Source organism: Streptopelia decaocto (genome assembly GCF_964273445.1).
Source record: "Streptopelia decaocto genome assembly, chromosome: 2".
Classification (NCBI taxonomy): Eukaryota; Metazoa; Chordata; class Aves; order Columbiformes; family Columbidae; genus Streptopelia; species Streptopelia decaocto.
In genome coordinates this window covers 104,921,291-104,940,851 of record NC_138655.1, presented here as the reverse complement: position 1 = coordinate 104,940,851, position 19,561 = coordinate 104,921,291, and the positions used below count along the sequence as shown (strand labels likewise).

The window sequence follows — 19,561 nt, the reverse complement described above, 5'->3', positions numbered from 1 at the left end:
CCTTCAGTGTAATCCTCTTTATACCAAATGGCCACATTCCCATTGCCATGGGCCCAGCGGGAACCAAGCAAGAGAGATGGTTTATTTTCCGCCATTTTCAAGGTTCTTTTAGTCAGAACTACAACTGAAGCTTGCTTTCCCTCAGCTTTTTGTCACTGCCATGCTAAAAATGTTCTCTGGCTGCCTCAATGTGATCCTCCCTGTCTTTTTAGTGTATTTCTACCACTTTTTCCAGACACACAAAAACATATTTGTGCAACTGAACATATGCTCACCTCTCCTAGGCTTTAATCTCATGCATTCAGGAAACTGGACTACAAGCCTCATGCCTTGCCCCGGATTGCACACCGTCTGATTTCCAGCTGGCATATGGTCATTAAAGAAATGAATATCTGTGTGTTTCCTCATGTTATATGGGGATATATCTTGCAATTTTTATGATGGCAAAGGCAGATGCCTCCAATTCAGCTTCCAGTCATCTCCACCATTTTGCCAATGGAGATGTTTGAGGACCAGTCTTCTATGTGGGCTCTCAGACATGACTGATTTATGTTTTTTTTTTTTAACCTGACATTGTTCATCTGACTTAGAGCACAACTTCATAAGTAGTTTCAAGGACCTGACTGGAACAGCATTAACCATGGCAGTAACAAACAATAAGATGAGGGGAGGAAGCTACCATGTTAACCGTGTTGATGAATGAATAGTAATTAATGATCCCAGAGGGGAAAGGGGTCTCCATGAGGCTGGGCAATTTTATGGCTCTTCAGTGAAAGAGCATTCTGCATTTTCGTGATCGTTATTGTGGAATTATGGCGAGAAGATTCAATTCCTGATTTTACACTGCAAAAATTTCTGTAGCAGTTTTGGTGTATTCAAGGTGCAGCTTTAAAAAGAGCCTGAGAAAGTATTCTTCTAATCTGAATCTCTTCTATGATCAAGTTCACAGCTGTGGTTCCTGAAACAGATGTTTCAGTCCAATTGGCAATTCAGTCTTTTGCAGCACAAGGGAGGAAATGAGGGGCAAGAAAAAAGACAGTAATAATAGCCTTGATTGATGCTGATTTCAAACACTTTGTCATTGAGTCATGGCTTAGAAGTTAATTATGATAAACTAAAAGAGTAATCATACCTGAATAATTACATGTAAATGTTTTACTTACATAACTAAAACAAAAATTGAAATTAATCTTGCAGGCTTAGTTCACTGCACAAGGAATATCACAACAGCTCCATTGGCGCTAAGCTCTCTGAGTATGCTTTGAGAAAGAAAACTGTCCTTAGCTAAGCCACTGATTCCTACTGTTTAAGAAAAAAATGCTTCATGATCAGCTTTTTGATCAGGTGACTAGGAGGAAGACCATTCATAGGAAGAACAACATTCACTAGGGGAAAACAACAAAAAAATTCCTTGCAAGATACTGGTAAAAGGTTAATTTTTGTCTTATGTGTCAAGATGACAATAGAAATATATATATATATATATATTTGTATGTGTGTTATAGAATCATTTTGGTTGGAAGAGATCCTCAGGATCATCGAGTCCAACCATAACCTAAATCTAGCACTAAACCATGTCCCTAAACACCTCATCTAAATGCCTTTTAAACACCTCTAGGGATAGTGAAAACTAAGATAGTGAAACTAAGAAAGCATATAGCAGAGGAACAAAATAAATGGTTTAGGAGAGAGAAATAGAGAGATTGAGCATCTGACTATGAACACAAGTGGACTGCTATTTTAACTCCCTTTTCTTTATATTCAGCTTCCAACTTAGTTGAACTGAAAAGTGACTCACAAGACATGCACTGCATTTCAAAATACAGTCTCTGTATCCACAATGTAACACAAATATCTTCTAAGTAAATCAAATACATAAATCCCTATCAGTTCCAACATTACCCAAGCAGAAAAAAAACGACCACCACCCAAAAAAACAGCCAACCAAAACAAAACATTAAAAAACAAAACCTCTAACTACAGGTTAACTTCAAAGAAAAGTACCAGTACTTTTAGCAACAGTCTCTTAAATGGAAATAAATAGCCCTACTAAAAAAAAAAAAATTCCTTTAAGATATTGTATGTGAGACCATAATGGGATAAAAACAATAGCAGAAGCAGACAGTGTGAATCTAATATTACTTATCGCATAGGTTAGTTTCTAGTAAAAAAAGAGAGGGCAAGATGAAATCACATGCTAATTTTTAAAATTAACTTACACCTTTATGAAACCTAAACAGATTATGGACAAGACTGACACCACATAATTGAAAATTAATTTTAGCATGGAGCGGTATGAAAGCAGGGTTAAGGATTCAGGATGATCGTTAATGAAATTGTGATGTAAATCAGTATATAAACATATACAATAAAAAGGTGACCAAATGAGACACATTTACACAACTAATTCTAAAGTCAATGTGCAACTAATATAATTCCAGAAGTCATTCATGCTCAATCTATTACTCCTTCTTTATCAAGAGCTACATAATGTCATTATTTAGAAAACTGGTACCGTTTCAAACAGCATTAATACTGAAAATTGACTCTATCTTAACAAAGATATTCCATTAGTTTTAAAAAAGACAGCTAGCAAGAAGGGTCTGTGTAAGACAAACACCTATCACTCCTCAGAGTTCATGAATAGCAATTTGGAGAGCATTAGAATAACTTCCTTTAAGATGCTATTTACTGTATACCTTGCATCTTTTTATTGCCCTTCATTCTTTCATTTGGAAGAAAAATAAATAATCAAGAATGAAATTTAAAATTTATGCTCATTTTATTCCTCAAAGCTATACCCTGTAACCTGAGCATTCATTAGGGTGATTTGGTCTAAAAAACCATAGATGGCTTAACTGATGGATTGCATGTAACTGACAGTAGGGAACAGGATAGCTAAGATGATCAGAAACTGGTTAGTGAAGCAACTTCAACTATAGTTGACGCTGATTTTCTCCTTCCTACAAAATATTAAAAATGAGAATAGTTATTTATTGGTACAGCGAGAGTTGGTGACACACTGGGATATCAAAACAAGTCTCTTGCGTTTCCACTAATTTTGTGTCTGGGGAAAGGCAAAAACTGATTGCTGTGACACTAAGGATACTAACTTTGTTTTTCACCCTCAGATACACCACACCAGTGCGGTCTAAGTTCTCCAAGCTTCTCCGATGTGCAGAAATCTAAGTCTATCCAATCACAGTCATTTCCATCAGAAGCAGGAAAATGTCTCTATTCTTCTAGAGTTGCTTGGTTTGTTGTACACTAGCATAGTGCCTCTGAAAAAAGAACAATTCTGCCTACTTTGTTTTCAAAGAGGTCAAATGTTTACGGAAAGTATTCTCACTGCAGGGGGGTCTGTTCTGCAGGAGGACTGTTCCTTCCCTTAAGACTGCCTTTTAAAAAGTTGCCTGTTCTCATTTTGGAAAGTTAGCATGCCCTAAGGACTACAGCTGTTTGGCATCCTGCAGAAAGGCTACACCGACATATCTGGAGTGCCCACTGGGTGTTCCATTATAAACAATATTTACTTTCAGCTTTAGGTAAGAGGAGGAGTTATTTATCTCACATTCCTTCAGTAATATCAAAATATATGGAACATATATGAGGATTTCAAAAAAAAAGGATCAAATTAAGTTTTTATTACAAAGTTCTTCTTACCATAAGATTCCATTTTCACTTGCTTAGACCATTCCCTAATTTAAATTATTTGGACAAAAAAGCTCTGTGAAAATTGTTTGCTTCAATTTACTACTTTTCTCTCAAAATTATTTCCGGTCAAACAATACATCTTTTTAAAAGAAAGGACAAAGATAAATAAAAGTTTGCTTAATACAATCTGTGGCTTTTTTAGCAATTCAGAAACTTCTAACTAAAACTGAAATTAGGTAGGTAGTTAATAATAGCTATATACAATTTACTCCTTAAGTTTAAATATTTTTCCTACTTTTACTCATAACAGAATTTGTGGATGACCAACAAGATGTGTTCAATTTTAGTGGCTAAGATTTCAGAAGATATCATCCTACTGTATCCTGGCGTCCCCGAGGTCAGCTGGTCAGAGCCGCGGGGGCAGATCTTGAGGTACAGGGGGTTTCGGGACCCGGCAGCGCCCGGCAGCTCTTGTGACAGCGGCTGACCTGGCGTGGGCGTTGCCAGGGTAACAACAATCACAGCCCCGCCCCCAGCCCTGAAAGAGCCTCAGGGAGGGCAGGGACACGTCGCTGCCCACCAGGCGCTGGGAGGTGAGACCAGCGTGTGAAGCTGTGAGTACCACCCACACTGTGCTGCAGCAGCGGCTGTGGGAGCTCGTGCAGCAGGTGCAGAGGTTCTGTCCCTCCTTGCTCCATAGACCATCTCACCTGTTGGCAGTCTCCCAGACTGCAGCTTACCATGGTCTCCTCCAGACAGACAGCTTGCCCCAAAAATGCTGTGGTGACCCAGACAGAGGCCCTGCCCCGATCTGTGTCTGTTCAGGTCTCTGGCTGCAGGGAGTGCCAGAGGCTGCTGCTGCCAGGGGAGGGAGGCAGCATTCCACCTGCGTGAGGTGTGAGCAGGTGCAAGATCTGCTCAGCATGGTGGTGGAACTCAAGGAGGAGGTCGAGAGACTGAGGACCATCAGGGAGTGTGAGAAGGAGGTTGACTGTGGAGTAACTCCCTGGCATGCCAGCCAGAAAGGTGCCAGGGAGATATCCCCCCAAAAAGTGATGGACCCCTCCGTCCTGTTGGGCAGATGGGGGAGACCTGAGACAGCCCCTGCCCTCTCACTATTGGGCAGAGGTAGGGGACCAAAAGGCTGAGGAGGGTTGGAAGCAAGTCCAAGTTCGGTGTCTGATGGCGTCAAATGCTTTACTGAAATCAAGATAGAACACATCCGCTGCTTTGCCATCATCTATCCACCTGGTTATGTCCTCATAAAAGGCTATGAGGTTAGTCAAGCACGACTTCCCCTTGGTGAAGCCATGTTGACTGCCCCTAATGACCCTCTTATCCTTGATTTGCCTTGAGATGACACCAAGGATAAGTTGTTCCATCAGTTTCCCAGGAATGGATGTGAGGCTGACTCGTATATAGTTACCCAGGTCCTCCTTCTTGCCCTTTTTAAAGACTTGGAGCGACATTTGCTTTCCTCCAGTCCTCAGGCATCTATCCCATTCCCCACAACTTACCAATGATGATGGAGAGTGGCCTAGCAATTACCTCAGCCAGCTCCCTCAGCACCCACAGGTGCATCCCATCAGGACCCATGGATTTATGGATTTCCAGATTGCTTAATTGGTCCCTAACCCAGTCCTCATCAACTAAGGCTGATTCCTCCATTGTCCTGACTTCCTCTGGGGCACCTCAGGGGTACACAGGGCTCCTCAGGACAGCCTCCGGCAGAGCAGAAAGAGACAAAGAAGGCATCCAGTAACTCTGCCTTCTCTGTATCTTCTGTCACCAGGGCACCCACCTCATTCATCAGTGGGCCTACATTGCCTCTGGTGTTAGTTTTATCTGCCATGTATTTGAAAAAGCTCTTTCTGCTGTCTTTGACCCTTCTCGCCAGGTTTTATTCTAAGGAGACCTTAGCTTTCCTAGTTGCCTCCCTACATCCTCTGACAACAGCCTTCCCAAGTGGCCAGCCCCTCCTTCCGTGATCTGTAAACTCTCCTCTTCCATTTGACTTTGCCCAGCAGTTCCCTGTTTAACCAGGTCTCTTGGCTCCCTTCCTTGACTTCATGTATGTCAGGATGCTTTGATCTTGAGCTTGGTAGAAGCAGTCTTTGTATGCTAACCAACTATCTTGGGCCCCTTTACCTTCAAGTACCCTGTCCCATGGGATTTCCCCTGGAAATTGCTTGAAAAGGTCAAAGTTTGCCCTGCTGAAGTCCAGGGTTGCCATTCTGTTTGGTGTTCTGTTCCTGCACATGAGATCCTGAACTCCACCATCTTATGGTCTCTGCAGCCAAGACAGCCCTCAACCTTTACTGCTTCAACCAGACCCTCCTTGTTAGTGAGAATGAGATCCAGCAGCACTCCTCTCCTAGTTGGCTCATCTACCATTTTCATCAGGAAGTTATCATCAATGCACTGGAGGAACCTCCTGGACTGTGGATGGCTGGCTGAGTAGTCCTTCCAGCAAACATCAAGATAGTTAAAATTCCCCATGATAACCAGGGCCTGTAATTGTGAGGCTGCTCTCAGCTGCCTGTTGAAGGCCTCGTCAACTTCCTCACCCTGATCTGGTAGCCTGTAATAGACACCCACAACAGTATCACCCATGCCAGCCTGCACCTTAATTCTCACCCACAGACTCTCAACTCACTCCTCATCCACCCCTGGACAGTACTCAATACCCTCAGTAAGTTTTCAGACAACATCAAATTGGGTGGGAGTGTTGATCTGCTGGAGGGTAGGAAGGCCATATAGAGGGGTTTGGACCAGCTGAATCATTGGGCTGAGGCCTCAAGTTGTGCCAGGGGAGGTTTAGATTGGATAATAGGAAAAAAAGCTTCACGGAAGGGGTTGTCAGGCATTGGAACAGGCTGCCCGGGGAAGTGGTGGAGTCATCATCCCTGGAGGTGTTTAAAAGGTGTTTAGACAAGGTTCTTAGGGACCTGGTTTAGTGCCAGAGTTAGGTTATGGTTAAACTTGATGATCCTGAGGGTCTCTTCCAACTGAAATGATTCTATGTCTCGCAATTTCTCATGTCATAATTAGCATTTTTCCATGTGCTGTTATTTTGACTTAACCTCAGCCTCAGGCCCAATTGGTCTTTTCATCTGATTACACTCCTAACATCATAGAGATGCAGTCAAGTCCAAAGGCTGTTTTGAAAGCTAAAAGATATTCTAACTGCCCTGACTAGCCACTACAATGTGAAATGCAAACCGAAGTATACCAATAAATCTAGGGCTTCTTTTAAACACTAGTACTCAGTTATGTATGTTTTATATTGTTCATTTAACATTTAATGCAAGAATTGTGTTGCACCTAGCAGAAACAGAATTTAAATTATTTAGCAAATGTCTATTAATATTGAACTGCAGATGGAGAACAGTGGTGAATTTTGTGGTTCGTTCTATTTATTCTTGATTCTGCATATTGAACAGTTCAGTTGAAATGGAATGGATACACAAAATGAAAACTAATACTGTAAGTTTCCATATGGTAATATACAGAATGTATTGCATCCAGAAGAAGCAAGAGCAAAACCTACAAAAGCTCAAAGATGATTTATACAGGCCTATAGTCTTTTGAAAACTGTAGTGGAATTTTGTAATGATGGCAAGGGATTTAGACCTACTCTGTTTTCCTTAAAACAATTCTTCTAGCAGTACTGTTTGACTTTATATTTTGCTGAGGTGTAGGTTCGGTAGTTGCTCTGGGGGAAGAATGGCACCTCCTGAATTATACTTCAGTTCAGTCTTCATTGATTACTAAAGAAGCAGGCAAACACTAGTGTGCTTAGGAGATGTGGTAAATCCCTGCCTACCAGCTACTGAGAGCCAAAGAAAGGTAATTCTAGTACAGGGAAAACAAAAATATCTTTAAGGAAGAGACATATTGGTCATCGTGGTCTAAAAAATGAAGCATTCTGCAATTATGTAAGAAAAAATTCTTAACATGTCATTTTGTTTGAACTTTAATTTCTTAGGTTAATATTGTGCATATAATAGCAAATACAAGGAGGTATCAGAAATCTAAGTCAGAAAATAAAATATTCTTATATGTCGTTTGTTACCTACGAAAGTGTAGTCAAGAAGGTAAGTTTTTTTGTTCATTTTATTTTGTCATCTCAACGGATAGGCTATGCTGTTATATTTTCCTTTATAAAGCAATCACAATGTGGTTTTTTGGTTTTGCTCTAAGACTATCTTTCTTTTGTTTCTGGGAATCTATGTTAAAGAATAGTTCCCAATGCACAAGAATGATCCACTGTTATTGTTAAGTATGTTGTAGCTCATACCTTAGAAATTATGTCATTCATTTGGAATTGCAACACAATCATGATGGATTATTTTGGTTGCAATATGTGGGTCAACCAGTGATCAGATTTTAATCTGTATAAAACCAGTATCTCAGTACAGAACAGTTTCTTAAATTGCTCTCCTGCTTTTCTTCTGACATATACGTAGATAGCAATGGATGGAGGATGGAGGATGGCTTCTAGTTACCAGTGTTTCAGGGTGGTGTTTTAATGTGAGAAAAAATATGAGAGGGGATACAATATATATAACAGATAGACCAGCAGTGAGTCAAAAATTTATACATGGAAAGGTAGGTAGTATAGATTTAATTTATCTTTCTAAACTTGGAAATAGCACCCACCAGCTCTATATAATGAAAAACTAGATCTAAGGCTGAAGTGAAATCTCTGTTTTTTCAGAGGTAGTTTAAATCTGGTTTCTTTCTGGTGGCATCAAACTAAAACTTTCTGTTTCCTTCCTCGTTATTAGTCTTTTTGCAGGAATTGGATGTAAGAGAGAGTCTGTGGGGGGAAAAAAAAAAAAAAAAAAAAGAAAGAAAAGAAAAAAAAGGAGTAAAGAGAGAGGATTTAGAGAATCCAAAGAGTGCTTATCTGGACTTGGAGAAAAAATGGACAGAGCCTTGGATGTTTGAAGGTTTTTACAACATAGGAAGAACAGTAATGGAAAGGAGAGCGTAGGAGGATGCATAGGAGACTAAGTCAAAGAGACATTCACTTGCTCAGATGTTACAAGAAGTTAACTAAAATGGATTGATGTATATATATTGACTTCAATTTTATGATTTAATCTAAAGCAGCTGGAGGGTGTAATGCATGACAGAGTTGTCTGTGACAGTGAGAAGCTGGACTTAATACTCTGGGGGGCTCCATTTCAGTCCTGTGTAGCCTATTTCAGTTCTTACTACGCTATAGGTCTTTGGAAGTGACAATAGTGCAATTCATATTCAAACTGCAGACAGATCCTGAGATAAAACACATAGTTTCCATTTCTAAAATGTTTATTTAGTAGAATGTTTCCAATAAAGTACAATTAATTAATGCAAAGCCTTAGATTTATCATGGAATGTGTCTATTTTCCAGTTTTCTAGGGTAGATAAAAACATAGGCAATACTTGCTAAGCCTTTGTGTAGTCATGACAAATAATACCGTAGGAGACTGGTAAATAAAAAAGTACTTCTTTGTTTTGGATCCCTATGCACTCATAATGACAGTAACCAAACGAGAGCTTTAATATCTTGCCATCCTTGCTAAGCTAGAGAAACATTTAAAATTATGCTTTTCTAGAATTCCTCCTGGTTTTGTGTGTTAATCTAGAACTCTCTTCAATATTTACCAAAAAAATGAACAAAAAAAAGGTAAGCTTTGCCGTCAACATGTGGGTTTACAGAAGCAAGAATTTAGATGCATGACAGTCATTTATTCACTTGTGGTTTGGTAGATTCATAATCTCTCTGGAATTTATGTAGTGCTTCACGTAGAAATGATAATTACCTACATATTTATTCATTAATAAAATGGGGAAAGAGAACACAACAGTATGCATTTTTTAAATATAAAAAATAGACTTTTTTTTATTCCATATTCATGCAATGAGTTTTATACCCTTGAGTGTGTCATTAGCAGTTCATAGAAAAGCTCCATGCCTTTTGAGTCCCAAACACGCAGTTTTGCATAGAAAAATTATTTTCATTTTTCCATCCCTTTCATCAAGTATACAGTAGGCCGAAAATGAATCCTCTCTACATCTGTGTATTAATTGCCAACTGTTCTCTCTAAATATAGTACCGTATTAAAAATAACTAAAGATTAATATTATCAAAAGAGAAAGGAAAAAAGAAAATCATTGCTAGCAATTTCCCATTCTGTAATTTCCTCCTCAAAGAGTATTTTTTCTTTGTGAAAGAAACTCATAAACATTCATACTTTACAATCTAGGCCACCTGGATATCAAAGTAATTCTCATTTTCTTTTATTTTTTTTCTGAAATCTTAAAAATCTTGCAAGGACATATTCCAAAAAGGGACATTTGTATGTTATACAGGTGCAATCCTATTTGAAGCAACCTTTAATGCTGCACCTGCAGATCAAATTTATTTTATCGCTTTGTGAAAGAGAAGTGTATCTAGAAGATCCAAAAGAACTGGACTGGGAATTTGAGCATGAAGAGCAAACTGGTCATATTTTAACTGTGCTTTGAAAAGTTTGGGGTCTTTGATTATCTTGACTGATCAATTATCTACTAAAAATCCATATGCAAAATATCTGTCTCAGATTAAGTCTTTCTATGAATCTTCAACATGCTTTAATATTCTTCAAATAGGCTTTTTAATTAATATGTAAATATATGGATAGTACGCAAGGTACACTGTATAACCTTATTATTCACCTTTTTGAACAGAACGTAGAATTTAAAAAATGTAAATGTCATCAATTTTTAAAATGTAACTGACTTTTGAAAGCAAAAAGGTGACTTTTTAATTTTTGGGGAGTTACCTAACCACCTTTTTTATTTACTTGGTATGTCTCTGTTACATTTACCTCAAGATTACTAAGAATGATAAGGAACAGAGAAAACCTAGAGATGCTAAAACACATTTATAAATGAAACTGGGAAAACACCCCAATGAGGGTGGAGTGGGAAAAAAACATAAAGACGAGTCTTTCAGGACTACTTGGTATGTCTTATTATTGCTCCAAAGATACATTTGAACATTCCCACAGATAATCAGGTTGCCTGTTCCTCCTGTTACCCTGTCCTTCTGCCTTACTGTGGAATAAGGTTTTAAGGAACTTAGGCAAATAGAGATTGTGATCTTAAGGCTCCCATAATTTGTTCTGTTGAGACATTTCAGTGTGTCTGCTAACATTTGGCAGGTTGCCCACGTAGAACGTTAGCATGCAGTTCAGTCTTACACCTCTTAAATTGAACTATTAGCATCCAGCTTTTTCAAAGATCTCATTGTGATGTGGTATATATTAAAGAAACATAATTATATAATTAATCCCTTATGTTATTAATAATAAATAAACTAGGTATAATTGTAAAAAAAAATAACTAAGGTTCTGGAAATGAAAAGGTACCTTAAAACTTTTACTTTCCACTGGTGTCTCTTGAAAATTTCCCTGAATAGGATTTGATGTACCTACATGAAAACAGCAGTCTTCACTGTTCTCCAGGCTTTCCGTGCAGCTGTTGGGCAATGCTGGACAGGACCACTACTTTGGGGCACTTCTGTTAAAGCAGTATTAATATGTTGACTTTTTATAAGCCAGGATGAAAAATACAGTTGTTGAGGCTTTATGATTGTGGCATGGCTTCTGTCAGCTTCTGAAAATTCAAAAGCCTGAAGGCTGCAACTAAGAAGTGTGCAAGGTGAATATAGCAGAAAACTGTAAGGAAAAAAGAACTTTTTCTTTATGTTGCTACAATTTGATACTTCAACTGTTTTCTTTTAGGTTTTTTATACGTGGTAGGTTTCTGCAAACAGGTGTTTTTTTACAGTTGCCATTTCCAGTGGGATCTGATCTCCCTTGAGGGTTTTTATACAAATGGGGACCTATCATCTGTTTCTAAAATATTTATTTTTTACATATATTAATTTAACCTGTTAATTCCAAGTCATCTGGAATGACTGCAAATTGAAGGATTGCTATAAAGTAATCATCTGTTAAGATTTTTATTAGTTAAAAGCGGAACTTCAAACTCAAAAGCAAATAGAATCCTGTAGAGATCACAGAACACATATGTATGTCTTCTGCAGTTAATCTCACTTACAGGTTTCAATACGTGAAGCTAGAATTTGATTACTAGGTCATTGGAAGGGGATTTATTTAGTACTATCCTAAGGTAATCATAATAGTGAGGCACTTTTCTGAGAGGCCCATTAGGTTTGCCAGAAGGGCAATGAGCCAAAGAGATCTGCTGAGATCTCTGCTGTTGATAGCAGTAATCAAAGGCAAAAAATCCTGCTCCAGCACTGCAGACTTGGTTAGTGGTTGCACCTGATTATAGTGCAGATAACATTACTTATGGGGTGAGATGGCTTCTGCATGGTTTCTCAAGATGACCTATAGTTTCTGGGAACAGGATTCTCCAAGGAGTAGTGATGAGCTGAGCAAGAGACAGGCAATGACTCTGCAGATTCCCAGTTCAAGGGATTCTTTCTACAGAGCAGAGCTTTCCTGCATGTATACTTCATCTATAGAAGTACAGACATGGTGGGAAATGCTTTGTCTCCTAGAGATGCAGAACGCTGCACTCTTTTGATCCTGATTCTTCCTTTGCCAACTTTGGGTTGGAAAAGCATGCTCTATAGAACTTCTGTCACTTTGTTGTTTTTTGTTTTGTGGGGTTTGTTTGTTTGTGGGTTTTGTTTTGTTTTTTTTTTCTTTTGCATATGAACTGTCTGGAGTGTATTTTTCACTGCTGACGCCAAGAAGCTCTGTGTTCTTGTGCCGGGGTGAATTTACCTGTAATGAAGCCAGAATCAAAGTCTCCATGTAAAGAATGAATTTGGTGCTTGACTACTGTTTTATTTCTGTTGCCTGCAAATAATATTTTTCTTCTGTTTGCAGTATTCACTGAATACTTAAATGTTTAAAAACCTTTAAGATAACAGTACTAGTATTTTGTTGTGCAAGCAGCCAGCATGCATTTGCTTAAGCAGAGGTGGGAAGAATAGTGTTCCTTTTCACCATATGAGCCCATAAATTTTGTTGTCACCAGCAGGGTTTACACACAAATATATCTAAAAGCACAGATTCCTCCATAACAATACAGATTTCTGTGGGGCAGTGTGGCTCGTGGTGCCTGATTTTATGCGTGTGCAAGAAAGTACCATCAGAGCTCACCGCTTTTATCAACGTGGTCAGTCTCCAGAAGTTTTTTTGCTTTAGTCCAGTGACAGAAATAGAGACTAGGTTTGTTCATTTCTTTGTTTTGACAAGGAGGGAGCTTCAGAGCTGAAAGTGGAAAGATTGGTCATTCATTTTTTAAACAATTGCTTTTTTTAATACTAGGCTCACTACTATAGATGGTGATGGGGACCACAGTGCACCTCCGCTAAACACAGGGCACACAACTGTTGCAACCCCTCAGTTCACTGACTTAAATGTCATTGAACAGAGCTTCTGAATTCAACCATGTCCCACATGTTTAGCAGATTTCATGCCTTGCTTTTAGTCCTGGACTAGTATATTTAAAAATTGTACACACTGATGCTTTGCATTAGGGGTTCTAACTTGGCAAAAATTACTGATGTTTAATCTTATTCTTTGGAAAATCATAATGGAAGACTGTTTACGAAGTTTCCTAAAAATTAAACTATATGAATCTGTGGCCTATGACATATATGCCATCACTAAGTTTTGATTTTTTGACTGTTAATGCTTTATGCTTGTAGAAAAATCCTCTGAAATGTAATTTATGAACCTCAGCATCAGAGTACAATTGTATAATTGGATTGCATTGGTTGAACTCCACTGTAGCTATCAAACTAAATGATAGCAGTCAGGTCGTTATGGATTCGTACCCCATCAATTGCTATAGAAGGTTTTACAGATGGAGTCTAATAAAATGAGTGTTGGGATATACAAGATTGAGACAAACTCCAGATTCTGCTGAATATGCAGTATTTTAAATAAAATTGGACCTTAGTCTTAGATGATACATTGTATATCACAGCACACAAAGATGTATATGTGTGACCAAAGAGAAGTAGCTTAGAAAATAAATAATCTGCACTGGAAATAAATTATCACCAAGATTAACTGTAGTTTGGATACTTAAGAAAAGTCTTTGCTTATTAAAATTATAGTGGAATATCATGACAGCAGTCTTTCTTGTGTCAGTTCTCATGTTTCTGCATTTTACTGCTTTTGAATGTGATGACATAGTTGACTTCGATATGACAGCACATCATCATCAAACTTCCTTTGAGATAATGTAATTTATTTTGCGGTTTATATATATATGTATTTATTTATTTATATTTACATAGGTAATAAAATATGCTAAATGAATATTACATAGATGAAGATATGAATGGTATGGATAAGAATGTGTGAGCATCAAGTGACTCAGAGGTACATTATCTTGTTTACAATTGTAATTTTTAGAGTCATTTGACCTTTGTGACTACATTGAAAAAAAAAAAAAAAAAACCCAGGCTGTGCATAATTTTAGTGTGTTTATATAAACACAAAATCTTTCTAAGCAATTGAAATTTTAATTAGTAGAGCTTCAGTTAGTTTTATTACATTTGATTCATCACAGCATCAAACTGAGGAATCAAGAAGAAAACTATGAAGTGAAATAAAGGTAACATTGAATAATCATCAGATGCATACAAGTACACTTTAAATCAAGTGATAATATAGTCTGAGTTTCACAAAATACCAACTCTTGATCTGTAGTCTTTCAGAATTGCCATTTCTTGAGGGTTAATCATTTGCTGTCTATTTCTTTCACTTAGCATGTCATAAAATTCTCAATTTACTTTTTGGGGAGTAGTACAAGCATGCTTTTGAAATCCAACACAAAGTTATTTGAGGAAATACTTGCTAGGAAGTACACATATGTGTTATCACTTAAACATATTAACATCCTAACTTATGACTCACAAGTGTTACAGGTTATTAATAATAAAGCAAAATAAAGCAATCCAAGCAAAATGCAGGAATGGCAAATTGTATAAAGAATGGTTCATTCTTTAGACTGTACTATCACCACCAAACTGGAGTTAGCAATGCAGTTTCCAGTTCACTTAGTACTACATTTTCCCAGTACCTCACACCAGTGGAACTTCTTTCACTCTAGCTGGTGCCATCTGTCCTCTTGAATGTGGAATATATTTCTCTTTCAGCTTCAGTTTGACAGGCTGAAGAGGCATCAGCTTCAATTAATCACTATGCCTCTTCTAGTTACATTTCCAGAAAATCAAATTTCAGCTAAAAGATAATCAAGTGAGGCTTGTTTTCTAAACTAACTATCCATTAATTTAGACTGAAGAAAATGAAGGAGTTTAAAAAGTAATGTTTTTTTCATCTTCCCTTGGGATTGTCTTGGTTCAGTTTTCATGTCAAGATTTTACTGGTCATGATTCTGGCTTCGCTCACCCAGTTGTCTGAGTGAGTGAAAAAACTACTGGTTTCACACCCTAACGGAGTTTAAAACAGACTTAGGGGAAGCTTATTTTTAGTCATTCTATTAAACACAGAAATCATGGTCCATGGAAGCATCACATTAAGAAGGGATACTTTGTGTATGCTACTTCACCCTGTCCAAATGATATAATACATGGAATCCAGATTTCTTTGGATACCTGCATGTTGTTGAAATAATAAATCGTGCCTATTTAACTGGTCCCCCTTTGCCAGTCACGCTTAATCCCAGTTTTAATTATTAAAATATTACTTGGACCTTTTACTACCAAACAATTGGAAAAGGGAGAAATGTATTGCTCAATTCAACAGAGAAAACATCCTCACTTGACAAAAAATGTTTATGATTCAATTAATGTAATTATACCAAAATTAAATTGGGCCCATTTCCTGAAGAAACAAACACTAGTCTTTACTCAAACAGACCTTTTTCCCTCTTCTTAGGTCTCTATATTTACCAATATATTTCAGTCAAGTATTTTTTTTTCTCCAAAATTTGAAATTTTTTTTAATTTTAGCTTTTTTTAGAAAAAATAAATTCCTATCTTTACTGATGCTTATGGGAGGAGGATTTTTTTTTCATTTATTTGATAATATCTACCTGGGTTTTTACTCCTAGATCTCCTATACATGTATGCATGCATATCTGAGTTTATAGTTTTGCTTAATTTCACCATTCACTGCTGGAAATGTGATATAAATAACCTGATGGTATTTGTTTCCCTTCTTGCCCAACAAGTTCCCTTCCAAGAAGTGGTCTTTTTTCAGTTTTATTTTTCAGTTAATTTAGTTGAAGATGGCCAGTACATGATGTCTGTCTGTGTAGATGAAGGGTTCTCTTCTCAATTAATCTGTACTGAAACCATTTGAGAGACTTTCTTAGTATTTATTTAGGTATTTTTTCAGTCATACTAACTCTTTGGGTTGCAGAATAAACAGGATTTTGGAACACAACATATCCATAATTCATGACATTAAACATGCCTGGGATACCCAGCAACTTTACTCTGAATTGAGGTTTTGTTTTTACTATGTTTTATTTAATATTTAGGAAACACAGCTGAGCTAATACTTTTAAGAGGGAGGAGGAAACTTATTTCTTTTGTCTTCTATTTTTTTGTATGTATCTATTTTGTATGTAAATCATGTTAGGCCTGGAAAATCCTTGTAGTCAGACATGGGAGCCCAAATGTATTCTTTGTAAACAAAAAAAGAAAAGCAACAACTTCTTCTAATGGAGTAGGGCAGTATTGATCTGAAGGTGGAATAATAAATGTATTTCAAGTGGAGAAGGAGGATTCTGGATGTGAGGGAAGGAGGAGAGCTCATTTTGTAATACTCCATTCACCTGAGGACTAAATTTATCTGGCCCTGCTGGTCTGTGGAAGTGTTCTTGTTGGTTCATTTTGTTTCCATAGCAGAAATGGGATTTTAAAAATCCATGAGCAATTATCTATTTTCATTGTGGAAAATATGCACTTGGGTTCAGTGCATAGTGGGTGATGGTGAATAAAAAAAAAAGTACTTGTGAGTAGAACCTGCTTCTCAACAAATTATGTTTGGTCCACAGTTGGCAATAGTTTGACAATAATATTTTTTTATATCTTGTTCTAATGGAAAGAGAAAAAAATTTCTACATCTTTCAGATTTGTTATTAACAGTATCTACAGTTGTACCAACATATGCAAAAATAGATACAGGCAGAAATATGAACTGACACTTCTAAGTAATGCTGTTGCAGCTTCACATATTAAAGTACAATACCCTAACACTTCTGTCATCTCCAAAATACACCTCATTTTGAAGTTTACTAAAAGTGACTCAGTTCTCATTGTTTCTCAGATCTTATATTCATCCCACTTACGTATTTAGTTTTGTTTTCAATGTACATTACACAGCATTTTCTTTCATTTCTTATACTAATGACTGTCAACATTGGGTAAGAAAGGCTTCTTAGAGATTTGCCAGGAAAAATAAAATAATCCCGTGGACAAACAAACTCACACAAATGGTACTGGGCTTATTTGTTGCTCTATTTCATCTATAGAGTACTTTCCAAACAGAAAACCATTACTATGGTTACTAAATAAAATAATGAAATCTACAATATCTAATTTTAAAAGGCGAGCTTGGTTGAGCAAGATTGATTTAGCAGTGGTACTAATAACCCCTTGAAAGATATTAACGGGACAAAAGACAGCAGGTACAAGTTGGTTGCAATGAGGAAAATTCTGATTTGACAAAAAAATCCCAGTGAGAGTGATTGATCTCCAGAGCAGACTGCCCAGAGAAGTTGTGGAAACTCCATCCTTGGAGATTTTTAAAACTTGACTGGACTAGATGCAGAGGAAACAGATTCAAAGTTGAAATTGTGAAATTGTGTTTGCATGGAGGAGAGGTTTGCATTACATGACTTCTTGAGGTCAATTCCAACCAAAATTACCGTGTGCTTCCATAATAGCTAGCCAGGGTTTAGGTGGCAGTCTTACAACTTGTCTGTTTATCATTCAGTAGAGCATCAACAGGAAAGTGTACTTGTGCTCTTCCACATAAATCAGTGCAAAGTTAGTTTCTGTCAGACCATTGGAGAACAGATTCATGTCTGGCCTTTTTTATTTTTTTCTTTTTTCTTTTTTTTTTTTTTTTCTTTTTTCTTTTTTGGTAGCTGAAACACATGCTAAAGACCGTTTGGTCTTAGCTCCCCCCACCTCACCCCTTCTTTCATGTTCTAACCCCAGGAAGCACGAAAAAAAAAAGACAGAAGGGATTTTTATTGGTGCAGGTCAGATGGGGTTTTTTTCCAAAACCTAGATTCTGGACACATGAGGGGATTTTGGCAATTCATCACTTTAAGCTTTACTTTTAGCTTCTGTAACCCCCACTGTTGTGCCTTTTGGCTACTGGATTGTCTAGCTGTCACTGCTCATAATTCTTTCTTAACACTAAATTTTGGTAGAAAATTGCAGCTTCATCAGGGACTAGGGTTCCATCACACAAAGTGACAGGATTAGGCTCTCATGTGAATAACCAACTCATATCTTTATGAAGGTATTACTTAACAGCATGAGGTTTCTAACTCCTACCAAAATGTTGAAAATGCACAGGTGGATGGCACAGCTTCATTATCTGGAGGGCTGGATGAGGTGGAGGAATCTGTTTAAATCTTGTGTCTAATATCTCTGGGAGTTTTCTTTGTGGAAACTCTATTTCTAGGATTTTTTTAAAAATCTGGAACCTGCACATTTCCCTTTTTTTGAGCCGGGCTGTACAGCAACAGAATTATTTTGGAAGAGATAGTTGAGTACAGTATTATGTCTTTATATAGTACTTCAAATTTCAACTGAGTTACAGCAAGAAACAACCTTCTATCAAAGTAAGCAAAGTTTGTCAATAAGATAGAAAACTGCTAATACCAAAAGTCTATTTTAGCAAAAAGAATGCAAACCAGGATTCCAAAATACCCCTTTATCTCATTTTTTTCTGAACACTTCAGCTAGCAGTCAGAGCTTGGGCTGTCTGCCATTGTGTTGTTCAGAGATCACCTTTTCAGATGAGAAGCCACTAATCCAAAACTCACCAATGCTAAAATATTTTTAAATGAAATAAGGTGGCACATGTTAATAAGGTATTGGTACAAAGCATCAAAGAAACTGGCCTAAAGTCCAAATTTAATGTTTATAAATTATGATTCTGTTTCCTTGAGTTTAAAGAGCAGGCAAGTGATAATTAATATGCTTCACATGTAAATTTCCACTTGCAAATGTTTTATAGAAGATTTGTCAATGTGGATAGCATATTACATGTTTGATAGGTAAATATCAGTAGGAGATCTATGATTGTAATAAGCACCTCTCAGCTTATTTAAATCTGGTATTACCTATAACACTTGATGAGTGTTCCTTACTACCTCTTTATAAGTGCTATGTGAATTCCAGTATTGTGTCCAAAGTATTAATGAACTGCCATGAGTTTAATTACAAATGCTTTCTATATGACCAAACATTTCAGTTTTCCAGTGGAATGAAATTCCTGTCACTGTTGCAGAACAGGCAACAGGTGAGCTGAGGCTGTTCATAGAGACAGAAAATCAGGACAGCATCATGGGCTACATTCCAGTTCAGAGGCAGGCATCCTAGGCCGATCAATTCCTAGTAACCTGTGGCAGCAAGCATATGAGATGCATTTTGAAGGCAAATCTTTTGCCCAACGGACATCCCCTTTTTTTCTTTTCTATACCTTTGCCACTGTCCCTAGAGTTTCAGATTTCAGAAAGGTAACATAGCAAGATTGGATGTATAAACTTCAAGCCATAGTGTATTATACCTTTCCCAGTAAAGCAGAGTTTAGTGTTTACTGTTGCTACTTTGGGGTACTAGTACATATTGTAGCCTGTTACTGTGTCAATAGAAAGAGAAAATAAAATT

General features: G+C 37.3%; 1 protein-coding gene across 1 annotated transcript in view; it reads left to right on the top strand.

Moving 5' to 3' along the window:
* Positions 1-19,561, top strand: part of CNTNAP2 (contactin associated protein 2) — a gene marked incomplete at its 5' end in the record, with an annotated part of 1,159,740 nt that overhangs the window by 567,343 nt on the left and 572,836 nt on the right. The window lies entirely within an intron of this gene.